The sequence below is a fragment of the Rhinolophus sinicus genome, linkage group LG09 (assembly GCF_036562045.2).
Source record: "Rhinolophus sinicus isolate RSC01 linkage group LG09, ASM3656204v1, whole genome shotgun sequence".
Lineage (NCBI taxonomy): Eukaryota > Metazoa > Chordata > Mammalia > Chiroptera > Rhinolophidae > Rhinolophus > Rhinolophus sinicus.
The window spans coordinates 114,645,876-114,669,952 of NC_133758.1; positions in this window are offsets into that span (position 1 = coordinate 114,645,876).

Below are 24,077 nucleotides of genomic sequence, written 5' to 3' on the forward strand. Positions count from 1 at the left end.
AAATATTAGTAAAGTGAACTTCATCAAAATCACATATTTTCCCCTTTTAAGAGAGAGTTAAGAAAATGAAAAGACAAGCCACAGAGGGGGAAAAAACATTTGAAAAGCAGATATTTAACTAAGGATTTATATCCAGAATATATATTAAGGCATATGCAACATCATTAGTTAGCAAGAAAATATAAATTAAAGCTGCAATAAGATGCACATGCACGGCTGAAATTTAAAAGACTGACCATAGCAAATGTTGACAAGTACAGAGAACAAATGACAATATCACGCTTCCTGTTGCAGCAACTTTGAACACCACTCAGTAGTGTTTTATAAAGCTGAGCATCCACTTACCACATAATCCAGCAATTGCACTTCTAGGTATTTACTCAGGAGAAATGAAAACGTGTCCACACAAAATGTAAGTGAGTGTTCATAGCAGTATTATTTATAACAGCCCCCAGTTAGGGACATCCCAGGAGTCCATCAACGAATGAAGGAACAAACAACTTACGCCCATACTATGGAGTACCACTCGGCAGTTGAAAAGGAGCGAGCCATCGAGGCATGCAACAACTTGGATGAATCCTGAAAGTGTTACGCTATGTCAAGGAAGTGAAGAGCAGGCTCATAATGTGTGATTCCTTCTGCCTGAGGTTCTACAAAAGTCAAAACTTTAGTAACCAAAAGACGAACTGTTGTTGCCCCAGGTGAAGAGTCTAGGGACGGGATTAACTGCAAAGGGGTGGAAGGGAACTGTTTGGAGTAATAGAAGCGCTTGATATGTTGCTATACAAGTGCCAGAAACTGAAATTTGCTATGAGTGATGTAAATCATACCTCAGTCAACTGGGAAAAAACACAGTGACAAAAACATAATAGTGGATATAAAAAAATTAAAATTTTTTAGAAATGAAAAACAGACATTAAAATTAAAATTTAATAAATCAAAACATAGAATAAATTCTAAAATGAGTGCTAAAGTGAATTAGTGAGCGGGACATAGTAATGAAGAATTTACCCAAAACTCAAACTAGAGAAACAAAGATTTTTTTTTGGATTTTTATTTTTTTAATGAAAGAATAGTTAAGAGACATAGAGGATAAACTTAGAGGCTACAATATATTTTTTAGGAATTTCGTGAAAAGAGCAGAAAGGGAATCACAGAAAATAAACCTTTCACAAGATAATCACTAAGACTTTTCTAGAATTGTGGAAAGATGTGATCTTTTGGACAATTCACTCTGAGTTCTAACCAGGGCAAATAAAAATAAAACCGCACCCACACACATGGCTGTGAAATGGCAGAACACCAAGAATAAAGAGAACATCTTCAAGATAACACATAAAAAAGAGAGATGGCCACAAAGCTGTAACACGCTGCCAGCACTCTTCTAATCAACAGTAATGAAGCATTATCTTCAAAGTTCCAAGGAAAAACGGTTGTCAGCTTTGGACTCTGAACACAATTATTCTTCTAATGAGAGTGCAAAATACAGACATTCTCTGATTTTCAAAGAGTTTACCAGAGTAAAAGAGTTTACCAACCACAGATCACTAAAATAACAAATTGAGAATGTTTTCTTCCTCAGGGAAAGGAAGCTCCGACGAAAGCCGGAGCACAGAAATAGGTCATTCAATTAAATTAGTCACTGACTGTGAAAAATGACTTTTCTATGTTTTAAAAGAAAAGTTTCTGTAACAAATGGTGGTGAGGCTCTGCCCTGTGCTGAGGGAGGTGAATGACACCCCCACACCGAATAACATTAGACGCTGAAAATATTTATACTGCTGCATGGCACATAATGTGTCATTACATGACAAATCAGATATGACCAAGCCTTTGAATTGTATGAAATTTTGGTGCTTCTCTGGCTCTCTGTCCACCTTGGTGAGGGGTCTCTGTGCAATCCACTTGTGGGGCTTACCCCCACCCACCCCACAGAAATGTCATTATCCGCGTGATATTTTTGATTCTTATATTGCCCCCTACATCTTGTACATTAGATATAAAACTGGCCGGTGCAATTCATGTTTAGTGTACCTGCAGTTTGAATGTAGGTATTGATGCTGTGTGAGAAATACGAGTGTGACTGCCTCTTATCTGAGTAATTTTCACTCTCCTATCTTTGTGGCAGAATCACTTTTTAAAAATTATTTTTGCTGTTTTGTTGTGTCTCGTTCATTTCCCTGTTTCTTAATTTTTTTAACTGAATATCACACATACAGATGAGAGGGTAGAACATAAAAAATCCAGCTTAACAGGCAGTGAGCATAATCGTGTGACCATCTCCCAGTTCTAGAAATAAAACATCCTCCCCACCCAAGAAACCACCATGTGACCCCTCCATCTTTCCAAAGGGATGCAGACCCTTACTTCCATCACTGGTTTAACTTTGCCTGTTTCCCTGCTTTTACACATAGGCAATCCTATACTATCATATTTCCCTGAAAATAAGACCTAACCGGAAAATAAGCCCTAGCATGATTTTTCAGGATGACATCCCCTGAACATAAGCCCTAATGCATCTTTTGGAGTAAAAATTAATATAAGACCAGTCTTATTTTCGGGGAAACATGGTATATGTTTTCTAAGTCTGGCTTTTTTTCACTAAGCAATATGTTTGATGCATTTATATTGCTGTGTGTGTTTATTTGTATTGCTATGCAGTAGTATATTGTATGACTATCTCAGAAAATATCCAGTCTCCTGTTGGTTAACTGCCCACATTTTGGTGCATATGTTAATCCATTACTATAGGGCGTGTAATAAGTAGAATTTCCGGGTCCTCAGGTACGCATACGCTCACCTTAGGTCGACAATGTCAGTTTTTCAAATGTGGTTTTGCCAGTAACCGGACCCACCAACAGTATCTGAGAGGTCCATTGCTCTCCATTTTCACCGAGTGGTTACACCACCTGTTTTTCTGGGTGTGCAGTGGTGTCTCACGGTGGTTTCTCTTTGCATTTCTGTCATTACTAATAAGGTTGAGTTCTTTTTCACGCATTTCTTGGTCATTTGAGTAACGTTTTCTTTGAAGTGCCTCAGTGTTTCTTGCCTACTTTTTTATCACATTGTTTTTCCTTTTCTTATTGATTTGAAAAAGTTCTATATACATTCTGGAAGCAAGCCCTTTGTCAGTTATACGCATTGTAAATATCTTCTCCCACTGTGCTGTTTTAAAATCTTGTAGTCACTGTTGGTCATTTTTCAAAATTTTAAAATTCAAAATAATTTCAGGTTTACAGAAAAGACCCAGTAGTCCAAACACTTCTCATGTACCCTTTACCTACATTACACAAACGTTCATCTATTACCATATTTTTTTCTATTGTTTTCTCTTTTTTCTGAACCATTTGAAAATCAGCATTTAGTTTGCCCCTGAATACTTCAGGGTATATATTCTGTAAAGCAAAGACATTCTCTTACATAACTACAGTACAATTCTAAAAATCAGGAAATGTACATGGATTCTACATCACTATCTGCAGATCTCATTCAAGTTTCCCCGATTGTTGTAATGATGTTCTTTATAGCAAGATGAAAAAAAATTGTCTGTGGTCCAAGTTCTAATCCATAGTCACCATGCTTTATATTTCATTACCCTGTCTTTGGTCTCACTAAACCTTAGCTCTTTGTGCTTTATGTTATTTCACAACATTAACATTTCTAAAGAACGTAAAACTGATTTGGTAGACTGTCCTTGAATTTACCTGGTTTCTTTCTGTTTTGATCCCAATCACCCACCTGGGGCAGCAGACACAGAGGTGACATTTTACTGCCTGGCTTCAGGAGGGCCACCAGAACAGGTTGTCCCGGGCTGGTGACGTTACCTTTGATTGCACGGATTCAGGAGGGTTCTGACCGTTCTCTCCACTGTAAAGTGGCATTTTCTTCCCTTTGTAATTAGTAACTGTTCTGCGGGGAGGTACTTTGAGACTATGTAAACATTTTGTTTCTCAAAAAATATTTTACCCAGTAGTTTTAGCTGCGGATGATTGTTGCCTAAATCAATTATTACTACAATTGTTGCCCAATGGTGGTTTTTAAAGGAATGCAGAATTATTCCTTTATGATGGCATGATTCCTTCTACATGTGTTGATTGGTGTTCTGTTGTAAGTACATATTTTTCCATTCTCTGCTTCGTCCATGCATGTGTAGGGGTGTGGATTTCTGGATCCGAATCGCCTCAACTGGGTATAATCCAAATTGTTCTAGACTTTGCCAGGGGGGCCCCGTTAAGCTGGCTGTGTATCTTTTTGAAATGTTTTCATCATTCTTTGAGCATTCCTTATTTTCTTGAGCAGTAAGATACTCTGAATTTGCCTTTATTTTCCCAGTCCCAGCTCTGGGATGAACTTACTTATCCAGGAGTCTTTATTCTTTTTAGTGGAAAATATATTTAGAAATCAAGAACTTGGTATTAAGTGTGCTCATTGCTGCAGAGTGTCATTGCTTTTGGCTCTAGTGGACAGAGCTAGGAAAAATAGATATAGATGATAGATAGATAGATAGATAGATAGATAGATAGATAGATGATAGATAGATGATAGATGGATAATAGATATGAGAGATAATATATAAAATGAGTTCTTACTGATTCCTCCAGTTAAATTTTTTACACTCTATTTTTGCCTAACATCACAGACTAAATCCATTATTTCTTTAGAAAAAAAGTATTGAAATTAGATGATTTTATGCACATATTTTGATAATTGGGCAAAATATTCACCCAGATTCCTTCAACTCTATTCATTCTTTCTGCAGTTTGCAGGGTCAATATTCAGTGTTTGTAACATTGGGTCAACAGATAGAATATTATTTTTGAAAGTTAGAATTCACATAACCAGCTCCCTGGAGGGGAAAAATCACTTTGAGTAAATTGTGCTCAATGATCTTTCTTGTACTTTAGCTTTCAGATCTGGGCCATTATAGACCCATTTGATGGAATTCATGAGATACTGAGTATTCCTCCTGGCAAAACAGACCAGGAGTCTAGGCGGCAGGAATACAGCTGGGCAGCGGCACCTGCCACGTGGACCAGCAGCTTTGACTTTCTGCGTCTAAGGAAATCTCTGCTCCTCGGGACGTCTCCTTCTGCCTGTCTCTGTCTCTCTCATTTTCTCACCCTCTGTGCATTTTAATATATATGATTTTAACACCAACTAAATGATATGTTAAAATTGTGTAAAGCAGGCGAGTTTCTCAGACAGTAGCTCGTGAATTCTAACGTCCTGATAAGCTTTCTACACAATGAAAACAAACATGTGAAGAGAGGGGAAAAATACCTAGAACCTGACAAGTCACCTCGTGCCGACATTGAACATGAGTTCAATCTTGGGCGACCTACGGCAGCAATCTTAGTTTCCAAACCTGGTCAGAGCTGGAGCTCAAAAAAGTATAAAAATGAAATTGTAGTTTTCATTAAATAAGCTGTCTTCATTGTAAAAAATAGAATTACGAAGGAAGTACAGATGTCCAAAATAAATGTTCAGCAACATTAGTGATTAAGAAATCATTTAAAAAGTAACCAACTGTAATTTGCTTGTCACGTTGACGAAATGCTAATACCGCTGCCAGCAGGTGGAGAGACAGACCCTTTCAGATGCAGCTCGTTGGAACCCAACGTCCCAGGGCATTTGGCTGGGTGAGTGGCAGTGCTGTCACACAGCCATGCCGTGTTTCATATGGTCGGACCAAGTAATTCCACTTCTAGTCTTTCATCTTAAATAAATAATCATAAATATAAACAGATTCAGCTCATAGGTTGTGCATTACATATTGTTATCGGTAGCAATATCTGACTAAGTAAGCAGTTACACACAATAATCTAAACTCCTCCCCCCCAATAAGGAACATATTTAAATATCCACACACACTGTGCTTTTTCCCCACCCTGCCAGCTCGGCCCCCCTCTATCCCCTCACCACACCCAGCCTAGACCCGTCTGCCAGGTAACTCACCAGGGCTCACGTTGGGCAGGGCAGTGAGCCCTGGTAACTGTCCATGGTGGCCGGGCCTGCTCTGTGCCCCTCTGCTCCTCTCCTTGCTCTCTAGACTGTCCCACAAGCTTCTCGCATTTCCAGAAGTCTCCACCTCCTTGCCCTGGGAAGAGAGAATGGGCATTTCAGTAGCTTCCTTCTGCCTCTAGGTGGAAGCTAACCCTCCAGACCAGGGACTTTCAGCCTTCGAACACATTCAAATCACCGATGAATATTTTTAAAACTGCTGATGACAGGCACCTCTCCAGACCAATCCAATCGGGATTTCTGGGGACGGGACCCAGGCAATGTGTTCTTTCAAAGCTTCTGTAGTGACTTTCATGCACAGTTAAGACTAAGGACCACTTTCCTAAATCAGATACTCAAAGCTGGGATGAACTATTCTCTTTCATCTGCCCACATCCTTCCCACATGACGTTTCCATCTGATGTCGGGCCGCTCGGCCGAGTGGCCTTAGGTTCTCAGCTGACACATTCCCTTGGCTGCACACCTCTCTGTGGAAGCACAGATGGTGCTTAGAGCATGAGCTTTGGGGTCAGAAGTGCAAATCTCAGCTCTGCCAAGAATAGACATGTTTCTCTTTGTGGAATCCCTGCCCTAAAATTTCAGGGGGAAGGGTGGCCCCTGTGTCTCCATCACAGAAAGATCTGGAGTTTTATGGCTGCCCACCCAGTGATCACAGGTGCCTTGGGAGAACTCGGCCAGGACTTTCCAAGTACAGTGAAACCTGCCATGTGCCAGCCAGCCAGAGGGTGGGAGTCAGATGTGTGTGAAAGGTAGGATCGTTTTAAGAGCAGCTTAGGAGAGCCAGGGTTTGGTCAGACATTCATAGTCTTCTGCTATTTTTAAAAATTCTGCTCAAACATCACCTCCCACTTATGTCTTGTCCACTCCCCAGTATAACAGATCCTGCATTCTCGGGGCTTCTGGGGTCCTTGTGCGTTGTGATATAGGCCCCCAGGGCACATGGCCATCGGGGGCCTTTTCATTCAGTTGTTGGTGCTTATTCAGTCTTTGTCGTGGCTGGTTCACGCTGGGACTCAGGCAGGATGCATCAGCCCTCTCCCGTCTTTTCCCGTTGCCCTTGGTTATAAATTCGGTTTCCTCTCCTCTTGCTCGGAAACCCATCCCAGGAGGTACTGAGGTCCCTCATTTACACAGGCCCTGCCGGGTCCTCCTGCCTCCCAGCTGTTTAACTCCAAAGGTAAACTCCAACTCAAGCAGACACTTGCACTTCCCCGGATCTGAAAGCACTGACTGGCTAGCCCAGCGCTGTTCCCAGCTCTGCTGCCAAATCATCCCTGAACGCATCACACAGGGAAACCCAGAGTCTTACACCACAGACTGTCATGTCCCATATACTGTCGTGTCTCATCACTAGAAGTCATGTGAATTTGGCTTTCTAGGTCCATTTGTTTTCACAGAAGATGGACATTGTAAATGTTTGCCATCAAGTAAAATTGAAGTTGTAGGAAGATACACTTTGATTACGCTAGATTGTATGCACGGTTCAGGCTGCAAATCACAGACAGAGCATCTAGGCGGTACGTAAAAATGCCGACTGGTTAAACAGCTAATCAGGGTCCAAGAGTGTTCCATCATGGTGGTCCCTGGGCCCTCACACCCGTGGTCTACAGCTGGTTCTGCTCACAGCAGTCTCCTCTGTGGACCTTCTATCTGTCCACTGATCTGGGGCCACAGAGGACACCTGTTCACTCTCCCTGTTCGAGACCCCTCCCCCATCACTCCTCTTGGTGTGATCCCAGGCCGGTCTCCTTGTTCCCATCTCTGCCCATCTGCAGAAAGGGGAGGATGGATTAATTTGTTCTTCTGGCCCCAAAATGCCACCCTGTGTATAGCATAACTTCATACAATCCTTGCAAGTTTTCTCCCTAGAGGACCTGCTTTAAAAATACACAGGACTTACTTGTAATCAATTAACAATCTTCTCTATGAAGTGACTGTTTCAAGCATCCTGGACTCTCTTAGGTCACTGTTTCTTCTGAAATGTCAGTATCAATATGCACCAAGTTGCTTAGCAACGCTTTCCCAGCCGCCTGCGCCCCGCCCCCATTCCCGGGGATGCCCCCTCCAGTCCCTATTGGAATTACCTCCAGTTCCAGATCCATGAAAATCATGCCAATGACGTGTTTCTCTACCTGCATCTGTCACACACGCTATCAGGCCAGTCAGGGCTCTGATTTCAGGAAACTCGGGACCCACGCCACACGGTGTGTTAGGCATAGCCCGAATGACACTGCGTTTTGTCTCCATTCCCCAACCAGGGAGAACTTGGAAGAATAACATTTTAATGGCTTGGAAACTGTTCCCAACAGAATGGTCTGAGAATGGATTTTTCAGGGGTTACGTCACTCAGTGCCAAACAAAGACACAGTGTGTCACTACCGCCCACATGACCCCACTGTGGGCCGTGTTTTCATAATGATGAAGCGAGATCTAGACACCTCTCTTGTAAGTGGCAGGAGGAACACCAGCCCAGAAATGAAGACCGGAGCCCCAGAATGGGAGCCACCAGAGAACCTTAAAAACAGAGTAAATCTTGCTTTGTGGTTTGTTCTGAAGAATAATCACAGCTAAGATGTGTTGGCATGTTAGGCATGTAACACACATCACCTCACATGCCCCTGACAAGAGCCCTCCAGGACGAGTCTCCAATCGTCCTCATCTTACAGAAGGGGACGCTGGAGGCTCAAAGAGGCTGGCTAGTTTGACCAGCTGCCACCGAAGCAAGGCCAGGGACAAACCCCAGGTACCTGCTACAGAGTCCCTGCTCGCTGCTGGTGACTGATGAAGCAAGTTTGGATGACAGTTAAAGTACTTTTCTCCACAGAGAGTGTGTTTATCTAGGATTTTTCAATATAATCTCCATGTTTAAAAAAAAGGCCCTTTGGATAGAGAATTTATTTGAATTAAACTTAACTTTGTTGGCTTTAAGGGTTTTTACAAGGCTTTTGTTTCTTTAATGGGTTACATATTTGCCGAGGGCTGTCTCCAGCTGACCCCAATTCTTAATGAATTCCCTTTCTCATTTAAAGGACAGGAGTTGGCTTCATGGTCCTTTATGGAAAGCTTGTCTTCTCCTTCACACCTCGCTGTCCTTTCTGGCCACCCTGGAGGTGTGAGGCCATTGCCCAGGGCTGGCTGGGCTGGCTGCTGAGCTGCAGGACACACACCTGGCACATGTGTCTGACACCCTGCGGACCTGGCAGTGGACTCGGTGTTTCAGAGACATACAAACACACTGTCCCTTCCTGGGACCATCTGTGGTGTGGCCCTGTATCTTCATTCACGCCTTTAGTGACACAATTTTGCGTATCGTTTCGGCTCCATTCGATTTACCAGTTTTTCTCATCTACTCTAGACTCCAGTTCCCCCGAGCGAGCGTACGGCTGCTCCCTGAAATCTCAGGACTGCTTCACACCCCCGTGCCTTTACTGTCCCCTGGGCCATGACTGGCTGCCCCTTCACATCTTGTTCCTCCCTAACTTACCTCACCCATCAGGACAGGGATGGCTGGCATCAGAGCTTGACCCCATCCACTCACAGACCAGCTCCTCCACCTGACTTAATGACCCACCGCCATCGACAGCTCCCGGACCTTCTCCTGACATCAGCGCCTCCACCTCTGAAACCTGAAAGCATCCTGTGTCTGCCAGCGCTCCAACCCCAGGCCTCCTGGTCCCCTAATGCCTTCCTCTTCCTGCGTTCCCTCCCAGCTCAGGTACCTCTGGTCCTCTAACCTCAGCCCTTCCCCCACATATCCGTCCATTTCCCATGGGCTGGCATCTTGACCTGCTCCCCCCAGAACCCTGAATTCCCCCAAGCCCCACACCTCCCCGTGTGTCCAGTCTGAACAAGGGTGCCATCTGCACCCACAGCCACATCCACTCCTGTCCCCAAGCAGCCCCATGTGTCTGGAGCACATCCGTAGACTGACTCCCTCCCTGGGGTGCACTTCAGACATCGCCGTGGTCCCATCCCGTCCACCTGTGGGGCCAGTTCCCTCTCGCACTTTCCACAGCAGCACCTTTGCCGCAGTTCTCCAACCTGCCCCCTCTCCACCTCCCTCCTTCCCAGCTGAGGACTTGCCCTCCTACTAACAAGACCATAGAGCCCACTGTGTGCCAGCCCCTGCCTCCTGCACCCGCAGACTAACCCGGGACCTCTCTGTCCATCCTGCTCCCCTTTCTACAGAGAAACAAGGCACATCTGCTTCAGTCAGGACCCACAGACCCTGCCTCCCGAGGGACCTTTCTCCTTTCTCTTTTCGTTTCTTCCTCTCCTCCCCTCCCCTCCCCTCCCCTCCCCTCCCCTCCCCTCCCCTCTCATCTCCTCCTCTCCTCTCCTCTCCTCTTTTCCTTTATATTTAATCACTGCTTGCCTACTGTCTTTTCTTTTGCTACCTAGAAAACTCTGAAGTCTCTTCCATTATTTACAAAAACAAACAAAGCCATCCTTTGGCTCCACTTCCTCCTTCCTCACCAGGCCTGTGTTTCTCCTTACCTCCCACCACACATCCAGAAAGAACTGGATTTTGGACCCACTTCACCTGCCACCCCTTCCGAGGCTGCACTCTGGCGAATGGCCCCGCGGCTGCCCCAGACGCCCTGTCAGAGGTCATCGGGGGCCTCCCCGGCCCACCACCGCTCAGAGCCTGTCCTGCTCAGATTCCCGCACTGGATTTTCAGCCCGGTTTGCACAGCCCTGTTCACTGCAATGGAGGCTGTCTGTCCATCTCAGCCAGCACTCAGTGGTGAAAGCGTCGGCCCGAAACAAGTAAACACAGGAATAGACGCGTACGTGCCACGGCCTCTTCTTGGAACTTTTCCCATCTGGGTCTCCCTGATATTCTTCCTTCCACATTTTCTCTGGTCACAGCTTCTCAGTCAGGCACAGCGGTCCTGAGCAGGTACCTAGCATCGGACCTCGCCTCCCTCACGTCCTAGCGGTGATAACGTTCCAAGTCACAGAGATACACAGAGATGGGGAAACCAAGACAATAACACGCCGCACAAGGTTTCAGTAATAAAAGGAAGTAACGCAGACAGTGCTTCACACAGTGCCAGGCGGATGGGGGAGGGGGCAGGTCTGAATAAATGGAGGTGGTGACGATGGTGGCGGGATGAGGGCAGCACTGGCCCTGGATGCTCTCAGGCACTCCCGCCTTTTGGCTGCTAGCCGTCGTGAGGCAGCCCCAGACACAGACCGTCCTCCGTCTGAGCTCCAGGCCGGCAGGTGAAGTTTACAGGCAGAATCACCCCTTTCCTCCTCCAAGAGTGCTCTCCTCCTCCCAGCCGTTCTCAAGGAGTTTTACTGTCCTCCACCCGAGTCACTGCCCGGTGGGAAGTAAGAAAGAAACCGGAACGCAGATTTACTTCACTTATGGAAGAACCAATCAAAGTAGCTTTAGAGGACATGTTAGAGAAAACGGGCGAAATCCTGCTCTGGACCAGAGGTTGCATTACAGTGTCCTGTCAATGGGCTGTGTGTCGGGGGGATACCGGTCGCAGCGGAGATGTGCTTGTTTTCAGAAGACACAGCTGATGTGCTCAGGGACAGAATGCCTCGTTGTCTGCAAAAACTGCTGTCAAGTGGTTCAGAAAATACGTGTACATACGTACGCACATCTTCACACATACACACAACTATTGTCACACACGTATACAAGTAGAGAAGGTGAATATGGCAAAGAAAACCTGTTGTTGGCTCTGCGTGGCGAATATGCGCATGTTAACCATAGAACACTTCCAACTTGTCTGTATGTCCGACCTTTTTCATGATAAAAAGTTGGGATAAAAACAGTATAAAAATGTTTGAAAGCAGCGCCTGTGCCCTGATTGGAACGTGTCCCTGGAAGACTGGGAGTCTCTTCTTCATTCTGGAGACTCCTATTTTCATCCAGCAGCTAAAGGCCAGATTTGCACTTGGAGCGGTGGCGTGATTACACCTCCCTGACCTGCTCTGGTCTGAACTCGGACTTCACTTCTTTCCCACGTGCTGTCCCTGAACTCTGCCCTCCCAGCCTCCCGGGGCAGTGGGCGTGGAGCTCAGCCCACCAACAGGATTTCACTGTCAGTGCTTCACTGTCCGCCCCAGTTTGTGTTATATATATTCTTTGATCATTTTAATGTACTTCATCCAAATCATTGGGAAAGGGGGCAGTAAAGGGTCAAGTTCAAGGATGAGCCTTTGCCGTAGTCCCAGAACCACCGTCCAGAATTATTCCTTGAAGCTGGTGAAAAACCCACTAATTGTATTACTGCCCAGGGCATCTCTCTATCTTGTCCATAGAATGAATCTCTCTCTCTCTCTCTCTCTCTCTCTCTCTCTCTCTCTCTCTCTCTCTCTCTCTCAGAATTGCAACAATAGCACTCATTTTCAGTCTCACGGCATCCATGAGGGGTTCCAGTGTTCCTCTGAGATGCCCCACAGGAGTCCACTGCTGTAATTTTCATGGCCCCTTAGCCCTCTGGACCCACAGAGGGGACTTAAACGGACCTAGAGCAGTTCAATCAGGGGCCACAGATTCAAACGTCCGCAGGTGCCAGGCAGGGGTGGTGGAGGGAGGGAGACTGAGGAATGGAGATGCTCGTCTGAAGGGCGTAAGCAGCTTGCTCAGAATTTGCCATCCAGGAATGAGGGTCCACTGTTGCCAAATTTTCTAATAGTGCGAGACACTAGAACTGCAGGGTATTTTAAGGAGAACTATGCAGATTTTTAAGTTTCTGGTTTGCACTTTTGAGATTCTGTGCAGGTCAGATGACATCCATGCATGGAACATCTCCCAAGAGCAGCACCTGCAGGCAGACCCTCCTGACCCTCTTCAGCATGACTGAAGACCGGCTGCATTAGCATTTGTGTGTGTCTTTTATTTCATTCCCACTCCCCCATCCTGCTTCATGCTTACCTGAGCTAGCTCTAGAAGGTTCTATTCTATGAAGGGCCAAAGGGTTGTCTTATTGTTATTGCTGGTGCCACTTGGTTTTTTTTTGGTCTGTCCGTCTTCGCGTCCAGCATCAGTGCCACGATGGGTCACAAGCCACCGGCCTGCTTCCGCATCCTTCTGAGCTGGTGTGCTGTCGTCCAGAATTCCTGTGCCCTCAGCACACATCTGTCTCCCGAACACTATGCTTATAAATGCACGCTTCTCTCATATTCCCTGTGGAACGTGATGCCATTTTTCTATCTTTTATTCATGTGCTATTTAAATCTGAGCTGGCTAAAGTTCCCTGGGCTGCCTTGCAGTTCTCTTGAGTTGTGAGCCCTGCCTCTGACCTTTTAAGAGAGTCTGTAGTTTTTAAGTGCTAAGAACACTTAATATGAGATCTACCCTCTTAATGCATTTTAATTGCACAATACAGTATTGTTGGCTGTAGCCCGGTCTTGTAGACAGACCTCTGGAACTTAATCGTCTTCCGTGATTGAAACTTCCTAGCCGTTGAATGGCACCTCCCCATGTCCCCCGCCCCAACCCCCCACCACCATTCTACTCTCCCTTTCTATGTGTTGGACTATGTTAGGTCCCTCCTGCGGGAGGAATCCTGCAGTATTGTCTCCTGTGACTGGCTTATTTCACTCAGCATGGTGTCCGCCCGTTCTCCCAGGGTGGGAACCTAGTCAGAACCAGGCGCAAACCAGTGAGAAGCCCGCAGGAGATGGCACCAGGTAAACCCTCATGACCAGCTCCTACAGTCATGTTCCTGTTCCTAACCTGGGTTTTCTGCCTTCATTTCTACTTGTACTCTGAGCCCTCTCACCTACACCTTGACACATGCCCCTCTCAACGTAGCCTTAACCTGGTCCGTATTTTGGCCCAGCTCTGTCTTGGTTCATTTTTTTAGTGCCGAGTATACCCTTTTCCTGCTCCAGAAAAAAATGAAGCCCTGACCCGCATGGGCTTATTTGCCACCTGTATATTTTCTTTGCTGAAGAGTTAAGGTCTTTGGCAAATTTTTTAATTGGGTTGTCTGTTTTCTTATTGTTGAGTTTTTAAGAGTTCCTTGTATGTTTTGGATAACAGTCCTTTATCACATGTGTTGTTGCAAATATTTTCTCCCAATCTGCAGCTTGTCTTCTTTCTCTCTTGACCTTGTCTTGCACAGGGCAGAAGTATTTCATTTTGATGAAGTTCAGCTTATCACTTATTTCTTTCATGGTCAAGGTGTTGTGTCCAAAAGCCATTACCATATCCAAGGTAGTCTAGGTTTTTGCCTATGTTATCTTCTAAGTTTTATAGTTTTGTATTTTACATTTGGGCCTGTGCTCCATTTTGGGTTAATTTTATAAAGGGTGTAAAGTGTGTGTCAAGTTTCATATTTTGCACGTGGATCTCCATTGTTCCACCACCATTTGTTCAAAAGGCTATCGGTGCTCCATTGAATTGCCTTTGCCACTTTGTCAAAGATCCGTTGAATATATATATATATTCAACGGATCTATATATTATATATAATTTTATATATGTATATAATTATATATATATATATAAAATGTTTTTTCTTTTCTGTTTTTATTAGCTGGCATTCTGTTATAAAACAATACTTGTCCATGGTAAACATCTTCAAATGATTCAGAAGGACATAAGGTAAAAAGTTAAAGTTCTTCACACTCTAGTTCCAATGCCCAGCAGGATAAAAAACCATCAAGACAATACATGTTTTCTTTCAGACATTTTCTATGTGAGTATCTACTTACATATTTGTTAGCCTTTATTTTACAAGTTATACTCTATATACTTCTGCTTTTTTCTTTTTTAGTTTTTTAAAAGATTTTTATTAAAAATATAGCTAGCATACAATATTGTATTAGTTTCAGGTGTACACAATAGCTATTCAACATTTGTATACCTGAAGAAGTGATCACCATGATAAGTCCAGCCACCATCTGACACCGTACCACACTATCACAATATGATTGACTATATTCCCCATGCTGTACATACATCCCTGTGACTTATTTGTTTTATACCTGGAGATTTGAACCTCTTATTCCCCTTTATCTCCCCCCCCTTTTTAAATTTTCAATTACAGTTGTCATTCAATATTATTTCATATTAATTTCAGGTGAACAGCATAGTGGTTAGACATTTATATAATTCAAGAAGTGATTACCCTGATTAGTCTAGTACCCACCTGGCACTATACATAGTTATTACTATATTATTGTCTATATTCCCTATGCTTTACTTTATATCCCATTGACTATTTTGTCACTATCAATTTGTACTTCTTAATCCCTTCAGCTTTTTTACCCTGCCCCAACCCCCCTCCCATCTATCACCCTGATAAATCTAGTGCCCGTCTTACACCATACATAGTTATTACAATATTATTTACTATATTCCCTAAGCTGTACTTTACATCCCCATGATTACAGTAACAACCAATTTGTACTTCTTAATCCCCTCCCCTTATTCATTTACCCCCAAACCCTTCCTGTCTAGCAACCATCAAAATGTTTTCTGTATCTATGAGTTTGTTTCTGTTTTGATTGTTTGTTTTTTTCTTTAGATTCCACTTATAAGTGAAATCATATGACATTTGTCTTTCACTGTCTGACTTACTACACTCAGCACAATACCTCCTAAGTCCATCCATTGTTGCAGATGGCAAGATTTCATTCCCTTTTATGACTGAATAATATTCCATTGTATATATGTATTACCTCCTCTTTTTCCATTCAGGCACACTCAGGTTGCCTTCATTTCTTGGCCATTGTAGGTAATGCTGCAGTGAACATGTGGATGAAAACATCCCCTTGAAGTACCATTTTGGGTTTCTTTGGATAAATGCCCAGAAGTGGGATTACTAGATTCTTCTGTCTCTTGTGATAACCTTCATTTTAAAGTCTATTTTGTCTGTTATAAGTATTGCTACTTCAGCTTTTGTTTTGTTTCCATTTTCATTAAATAACTTTTTTCATCCCTTTACTTTCAGTCAATATGTGTCTTTTGATCTGAAGGGAGTCTCTTGTAGACAGCATATGTTTGGGTCTTGTTTTCTTATCCATTCAGTCACCCTATGACTTTTGATCAGAGCATTTAATCCATTTACATTTAAAGTAATTGTTGATAGATATATAATTATAGCCATTTTATTATTCATATATATTTTTTTCATCTTAAAGAAGTCCCTTTAAGATTCCTTGTATTACTGGTATAGTGGTGTTGAATTCCTGTAGTTTTTTCTTGTCTGGGAAGCTCCTTATCTGTCCTTCGGTTCTAAATGATAGCTCTGCTGGGAAGAGTAATCTTGGTTGTAGGTCCTTGCTTTTCATCACTTTGAATATTTCCTGTCAATCCCTTCTGGCCTGCAAAGTTTCTGTTGAGAAATCAGCTGACAGTCTTATGGGAGCTCCCTTGTAGGTAACTAACTGCTTTTCTCTTGCTGCTTTTAAGATTCTCTCTTTGTCTTTAACATTTGGCATTTTAGTTATAATGTGTCTTGGTGTGGGCCCCTTTGGGCTCATCTTGTTTGGGACTCTCTGCATTTCCTGGGATTGGATGTCTATTTCCTTTACCAGGTTAGGAAAGTTTTCAGTCATTATTTCTTCAAATAGGTCATTGATCCCTTGCTTTCTCTCTTCTCCTTCTGGTACCCTATGATGTGAATGTTATTATGCTTGATATTGTCCTAGAGGCCCCTTAAACTGTCCTCATATTTTTGGATTCTTTTTTTCTTTTGGCTATTCTGTTTGGGTGTTTTCTGCTACTTTAGCTTGTAAGTCACTGATTCGATCCTCTACTTCATCAATTCTACTGTTGATTTCCTGTAATGTATTCTTCCTATCAGTTATTATATTCATTATTTCTGGCTGGTTCTTTTTTATGTTTTCTATCTCCATTTGTGTTAGATTTCTACCTAAGTATTTCATTTTGGGGTGCTAACATAATGATGTTGTGTTTTTAATTTCAAATTCCACTTGCTCAGTGTCGGTACTTAGGAAAGCAATTGACTTTTCTATATTAACCTTATATGCTACAGCCTTGCTATACTCTCTAATGAGTTCCAGGATATTATTTTTGTCAATTCTTTCTGATTTTCTACATAGAATATCATGTCCTCTGTGAACAAAGATAGTTTTATGTCTTCCTTCCCAATATGTGTACCTTTTATTTACTTTTTCTTTTCTTATTGCATTAGCTAAAACTTCCAGTATAATGTTGAAAGGGAGTGGTGGGAAGAGAAACCCTTGCCTTGTACCTCATCTTAGTGAGAAGCATTTGAGTTTATTACCATTAAGTATAATGTTAGCTCTAGGGATTTTTGTAAATATTCTTCATTAAGTTGACAAAGCTTTTCTCTATTTCTACTTTACATGAGAGTTTTCACATGAATGGTGAAGTCTGACTTTTAATATGTATTTATTCTTTCAATATTGATTATCTATGACATGCCAGGCTTTGTGCTGACAATGGGAAGAGAACAGTCAAAGAACAGACTCAGTCCTTGCCTTCATGGTGCTTTCTTTTCCATGCACTGGTTAAGTCATAGCAAAGTTACCTTCACACACTCACATACATGTGCTACACAGTCTAGTCAGAGGGACTACGTGCTTTATGCTGGTTCCACTAGATTCCTCCCAAGTAGCTCCATTTTCACAATTCTTATTAATAGTGTCCAAGAATCTTTTGTCCAAAAACAAGGCTATGTATTTTTTCTTTGGGTCTTGCTTCTGTGACATTGCCATTTTTAATTTTGTAAGGTTTCTTTTCCATGAATGCATGTTCAAGGATCTCTTCACAGACCTTATATCCTTTTCATTTATTCCCAGCCCAGGTTCATGAGTACAAATTGAATTGTTAGTTTCTTGATACCTTATTAACGTAATGAATATCATGATAGTTTCCCAGTAACAGGTCCTGTTACTTTTGCCAGGGACTACTTCTTGCTACAATAGAGACAACTTGACACAACTGTGGGGGCTAAGATAATCTTCATAGGCTTGACTGAAATTAACTTGGCTGCAATTAGACTTAAGGTCTTTACTATCTGCAGTTGGATGGACATGGGCAGTTTTGGAATGGCAGCCTATTCCCTTTCAGAATACTAATTCATTCAATTCATTCTAATATTTTTGGTTGTTGCCAGGAATACAGCAACAAAAATGGACAAGAAAGTTTAAAAAGTCCTATCCTCAATGAGTTTATTTTCAAGACAGAAGACATTATAAAAGCAATATGAAAAAGATATGGGGTATGCCATCTATTGATAAGTGCTGTGATGAAAACAAAAGCAGGAAATGGGGACACTTCCTGTCTGTTTCCTCAAGAAGGAAAGCTGACTTAAAGGTGACATTTGTATGAACCCAGAGGTGGTAAGGAAGTAAGTGCACCATCATTTATGGGGGGAAATCAGAGGATGAGGGAAGAGCGAGAGCAGAGAGGAGCTTGCCTGGCGTACTGGAGACACAGCAATGGGGGGACAAGGGCAGAGACATCAAGGAGGTGTGAGATTGGGAAAGGACTTACAAGCCATTGTAAAGATTTTGTCTTCAACCAGAATGAAGGGAAGTCATCGGAGTTTTAGTGGAGAAGAGACATGCTGTAAACTTGCGTTTTAACAGGACCATCTGATGCTGTGTAGAGAACAGACCAAAGATGAGCAGGTGGGGAAATGGAAGAGAACTCAATCTTGCCTGATATGTCCACTCCTTACTCCATGTTTTCTGCACCACACATCTTAGGAATGGCACCCATGTTGGGGTCCCACCTCAGGGTGGGCTCTCCTGTCAATCACCTCTGGGGTTTCAAGGCCAAGTTCCCTTTCTTCCAGGATCTTGAACCTCCTGATGCTGGGCACACCTACACAAAGCTGTTAGGAGGGTCTAGCGAGTACTAAACAGAGCTCTCTTTGGATGGGACAGAGGGAAGGGACTAACAGTTGAATACCTAGCCACCTTTTCCAAGCTTAGACAAGTTCTGGGCACTTCATATGTGTTACTTATTTAATTGTCACAACAATCTATAAAATACAGAATGCTTGGAGATTCAGGGTAGATTTTGATGTTTGAAATCCTCCCCTTACCTCTCTTCCCTTCCGGGTCTCACTGATAGGAGACAAAGTGTAGCAAAATATTAACTTGATTATGAAAAGTTTGGGGCTCCCTTGAGAAGTAGGTTAGAGGACATAATGGGGCTTCACAATTCAGGCTTCCGCTGAGACCCCAGAAGCTGACAAAACCAACTACCTGTTGGTCACAGGCTAAATTCAGCCTGACCTCGGGAAGCTAACCACAAGGTAAGGTGGAGTGCGTCTGGACAGAAACTTTAAGTCATTAAACACGTGCTCTGAGGGCTGTCAGGATCTCGCCATGATTCTTCCCCTCCTTAGGAGCAGTGAGCAAAGGGAAGGAGGAGGAGCCAGGCTTTCCAGCTGCTGGGTTAGGTGGGGCAGGTGGAAATGAGTGATATCACGTTGGAGGGCCATGCCTATGTGTGCTTTCCTTCACTCTGTCTGGGACACCTCGTTCCTTCTCTTTGAGATGCTCAACTTGTCAGTAAATGTGTCCCAGCCCCTCCTCCAGCCAACGCTAACTGCAGGCCAGGACCTGTGTCTCACCTACTGGCTGACTCCCAGAGGTCTCGAGGGCCGTGACAGGCAGATGTACCTTCCAGAATGGGGAGGTTTCACAAGAGACCTCAGGTCTGGGGTCTGAACTCCCAGACGGGACAGTAAACACCCAGGGGTCAGGACGACGTGGGCACCCCGAATAAGCTCTGGGAGATGGAACATCAGGGCACCCGTGAAGCTCTTGAGGTCACTGCTATGGGCTAAATTGTAGCCCCTTAAATTCATATGTTGAAGAGCTAATCCCCAGGACCTCAGAATGTGACTGTTTTTTATAAATAGAACCGTTAAAGATGTAATTAAGTTAAAATGAGGTCATCAGAGTGGGCCCTGATCCAATCTGACTGGTGTCTTTATAAGAAGAGATTAGGATACAGACACTGAGGCACAGAGGGCAGACCATGTGAGGACACAGGGAGAGGGTGGCCATTACAGCCAAGGAGAGAGGCCTCAGAAGGGGCCAACACTGCCGTTACCTTGATCTCAGATTTGTAGTCTCTAGAACTGTGAGACGATAAATGTGTGTTGTTTAAGCTGCCCAGTCTCTGGTACTTCGTTGGGCAGCTCTAGGAAATTAATACAACCACCTGGATGGGGATCCTGGTAATCTGGGTTTCAAAGCAGCACTGAGGCTCTAAGACCCCAACAGAGGTGAAATCTCACACTGACGTGATTCCGAAATAGGATTGTGCTTGTGAATAGCGTTGTGAGTATTCTTGCTACAATTTGGGTCGTATGGTCTCCATAGCCGTTGCTTAATTCCATCAGTCCAGAATTCCTTTTCCTCTCCGCCACTTTGTCACATTCTCTCCTGTCATCTTGACTAGTTTGACTCCCCTCAGTCCCCTCATCATTACACATTAAACATGCTATGTCATGTCTTCTCTGCAACACACAGACCCACCCAACGTGATAAAAAGCCTCATCCTTATTCCATGACTGTAGCAGAATGTCCTTATCTGGGACTTATTCTTCTACTTCTTCTTGTCACTGATGTTTAGATCCCATTCAATCTATTGGAATCTGCATTTCCACGTTCTCTGTTTGTATACATATAGTCCAAATGGCATATAAGCAGTAGTCGTGCTACGCCTGCATTCTGCGCCCATGGCAGACATCACTAATCCATCTGTCACCGCTGGCCATCAGGCTGATTCAGGCACGTAACCTGTTTTCAGCACGTCTCCAGGCAGCCACTGCCAATGGATCAGAGCAGTTAGAAGTGGGAAGACCTCTTCATCTTCTATGACCAGCCTGTGAGAAGGGAGTTCTACTTACGAGTCTCCATCTTCTCTATCAGCAGGGAACACACACACACACACACACACACACACACACTCACACACTCACACTCACACTCACACACTCACACACTCACACACTCACACACACACTCACACACTCACACTCACACTCACACACTCACACACTCACACACACTCACACTCACACACTCACACTCACACACTCACACTCACACACTCACACACTCACACACTCTCACACACACACACACTCACACACTCACACTCACACACTCACACACACTCACACACTCACACACACACTCACACTCACACACACTCACACACTCACACACTCACACTCACACACACTCACACACTCACACACTCACACTCTCACACTCACACACACTCACACACACTCACACACACACACACACTCACACACTCACACACTCACACTCACACACTGATGAGCCTTACCTTCAGGAGGAAGACAAACGTTGCCTGCTGGTCCCTGGACTTGCCCACGGACCTCACCCGCATCTCCATTACGTCTGGATTGCCAAGCGAAATTCTACCTCCCACGGTCCCTCTGGAAATTCCCTAATTGCCACAATGACAACCCCGGATCCCTCCCAGCTCTGCCGGCCCTTAGCCTGGAGATTTCCTAATGGAAACCACTCACTTCTATGGAAACCCCAGGGGGTAATTAGCAGTCTGGACTGCAGAGCCCTTGCTCTCCTTAGAAGGAAGGCAAAGCCACTGCCAACACTGCTGTCAGTGTCACCCCAGCTCCTCCGTGAAGAGAGCAGATGAAGGAGCTGTTTCATGTTGACTGTCTTCTGTGTATTTATTGACTGAAACATTGGAGCTGTTGCTTTTCACATTTGTAATTTTAGATCACAGATGCCTAGCATGTATAATCAAACAGCAAAACTCACATTTAATGAGAAAAATGTCAAGTGTATTGTTACCCACCATAAAAGCTGTGAAAACTATCGCTGCCATCTGCAGTGTGCCTTCTGCTGCTGTCTCTAAGAATTTCCTAGTAACAATATGAAATTACCAGTAGGGCAAATATTTAAAAATGGAGCCAGAAGGAAGTATGACCGACCTCTCAGGTCATGTCAGTGTACCGTGCTTGCCTGGGTGCCCACAAGAGCCTGCTACCGCGTCTCTTGGCGTGTATATCCTCCAAACACATCTTCAGCCTTCCTGTTGGAATGATTTTCTCAATGCTAATCTGGCTATACTAACCACTACTTAGAAAACATATGTGGTGTTTCCTCTCCCTGCCACTGCCAGCCATGCTCTGTGCCCCAGCTCCAGCCTACCTTTCCAGCCTCCCCCCCCACCCCACACCCTGCGTTCTAACTAAGCTGTCACTGGTTGCTAATTGAACTTGCCGTTCCTCTCCCCTTCCATGCTGTCTCTCTGACAGGACACATTTTCGGCTGCTCCACGTGGTGACTCCCATGCATCCCGAAACAGCTACGTTACACGTCACCTCCTCTGTGGCTCTTACAGGCAGCATCAGTTGGCTCATTCTTTGTGTGCAGAAGCAATATATGCCTGTAGGGGAGGATGCGTCACGTGGAATCCTAATGCGTTGCTACCAGCTTCTCCACTTCCAACTCTGAGCACCTCTGTTGCATGGACAGTAGTTATTTCATCCATGGGCCTCCAGGCCCAGCCCAGCCCCTACTGCGATGGGGCAGTGGCTGTCCCTGGAACTGACTTGGATGATAAATTCTCTGTAAAAGAAGCAGGAGTAAGTGGGGTCTTACGCAGGAACTTGCTCTTTTGACTTTGGCAACACAAAGCCTTGGCATTATGCAGACTGTGTTTACTTCTAGGTTTTCTCTCTGTATGTTGGCTCTCTCTCCTACCAAAAGAAATGACAGCCCTGTCAGTCAGGGAGCAATTGATAGTGATAAAAAGTCTCCTTTTAGACAGTGAGTTCACTTGTTCTTAAGTCATTCTTGGCCACAAACTGCAGGCTCATTATACAAGGGAAATGTGGTATCTCTGAGCAGCCACACGCTTAGAAGTTTATAATTTTCCCCAACTGATGACTAAGGTCTAGAGGTTTCACTGCTTATTTGAGCGTGGCTTGGGTGGGGACATGATGGCAAACACAGCTTCCTCTCACTCCCTGGAGCTGATCTGTGGAGGTCAGGGGGCAATACCTGTTCTCAGCAAAGGCCCCTCTGACGTGTCTGGTGTTGGAAGGAGTAGGTCCAACTCTCCACTGGCACAGACCCCCTGCCTCTGAGCAGGTGCTCACCGCCCAGGCTGCCTCACCCACCAAGCTTCCTCCAGCTCCTTCTGAGTCTCAGTCAACACTTGCTGTAGCAAAAGATAAACTCATCTTACATGAATTTTGGTGAGAGGAATGAAGCTTTTTGTAGTATTTTGGATTATCTCAGCAACCCCAAAGAAAGAACAGATAAGCAGGCTTCAGATGGAGGTGGAACTAGGCGATGGAGAGTAAGAAATAAAGTTCAGGGCCTCTTTCTTTCCCAACCTCACCCCAGCACCAAACAGGTGGCCAAGTGGGACCAGCCCTGAGGTTGTAAGTTCACAGATCTCTGTTCAAGACTGACCAGATCCTTTCCATCCTTTTTCTGATTTCCCAGCGTGAACACAGTCCATCTATTTCTCCTAGGAATCAACTCTGGCCAGGACATTTTTTATAATGATAAAAGGATCAATCCATCAAGAAGACATAACAAACATACACATGTTAAACTAACAAAAAAAGCCTGAAGACAACGAAGCAAAGACTGGAAGAAGCAAAGGGCGAAACAGACAATTCAACAATAATAGTCAGAGGCTTCAATACCCCATTTTCAATAACAGATAAAAAATGCAACAGAAGATCAACAAGGAAGTCGACTTGAATTATATAATAAAGCAACCGGACCACACAGACAGCCACTGAATGCGCCACCAAACAACCACAACATACACATTCTTCTCAAGTGGCCGTGGACGTTCTCCAGGGTAGACCATAGGTTAGGCCGTGACATAAATCCAAGCACAAAGAGAAGGGCTGAAATCATACAAAGGATGTTCTCTGACAGAAACAGAATGTACTTAGAGACAGAACTTTGAGAAATTCACCAGTATGTGGAAAATAGACAACACACTCCTAAATCATCAATGGGTTAAAGAGGAAGTCACAAGGGAAATTAGAAAATACTTTTGGAGGAAAAAAATGAAAACACAACATATCAAAACTTAT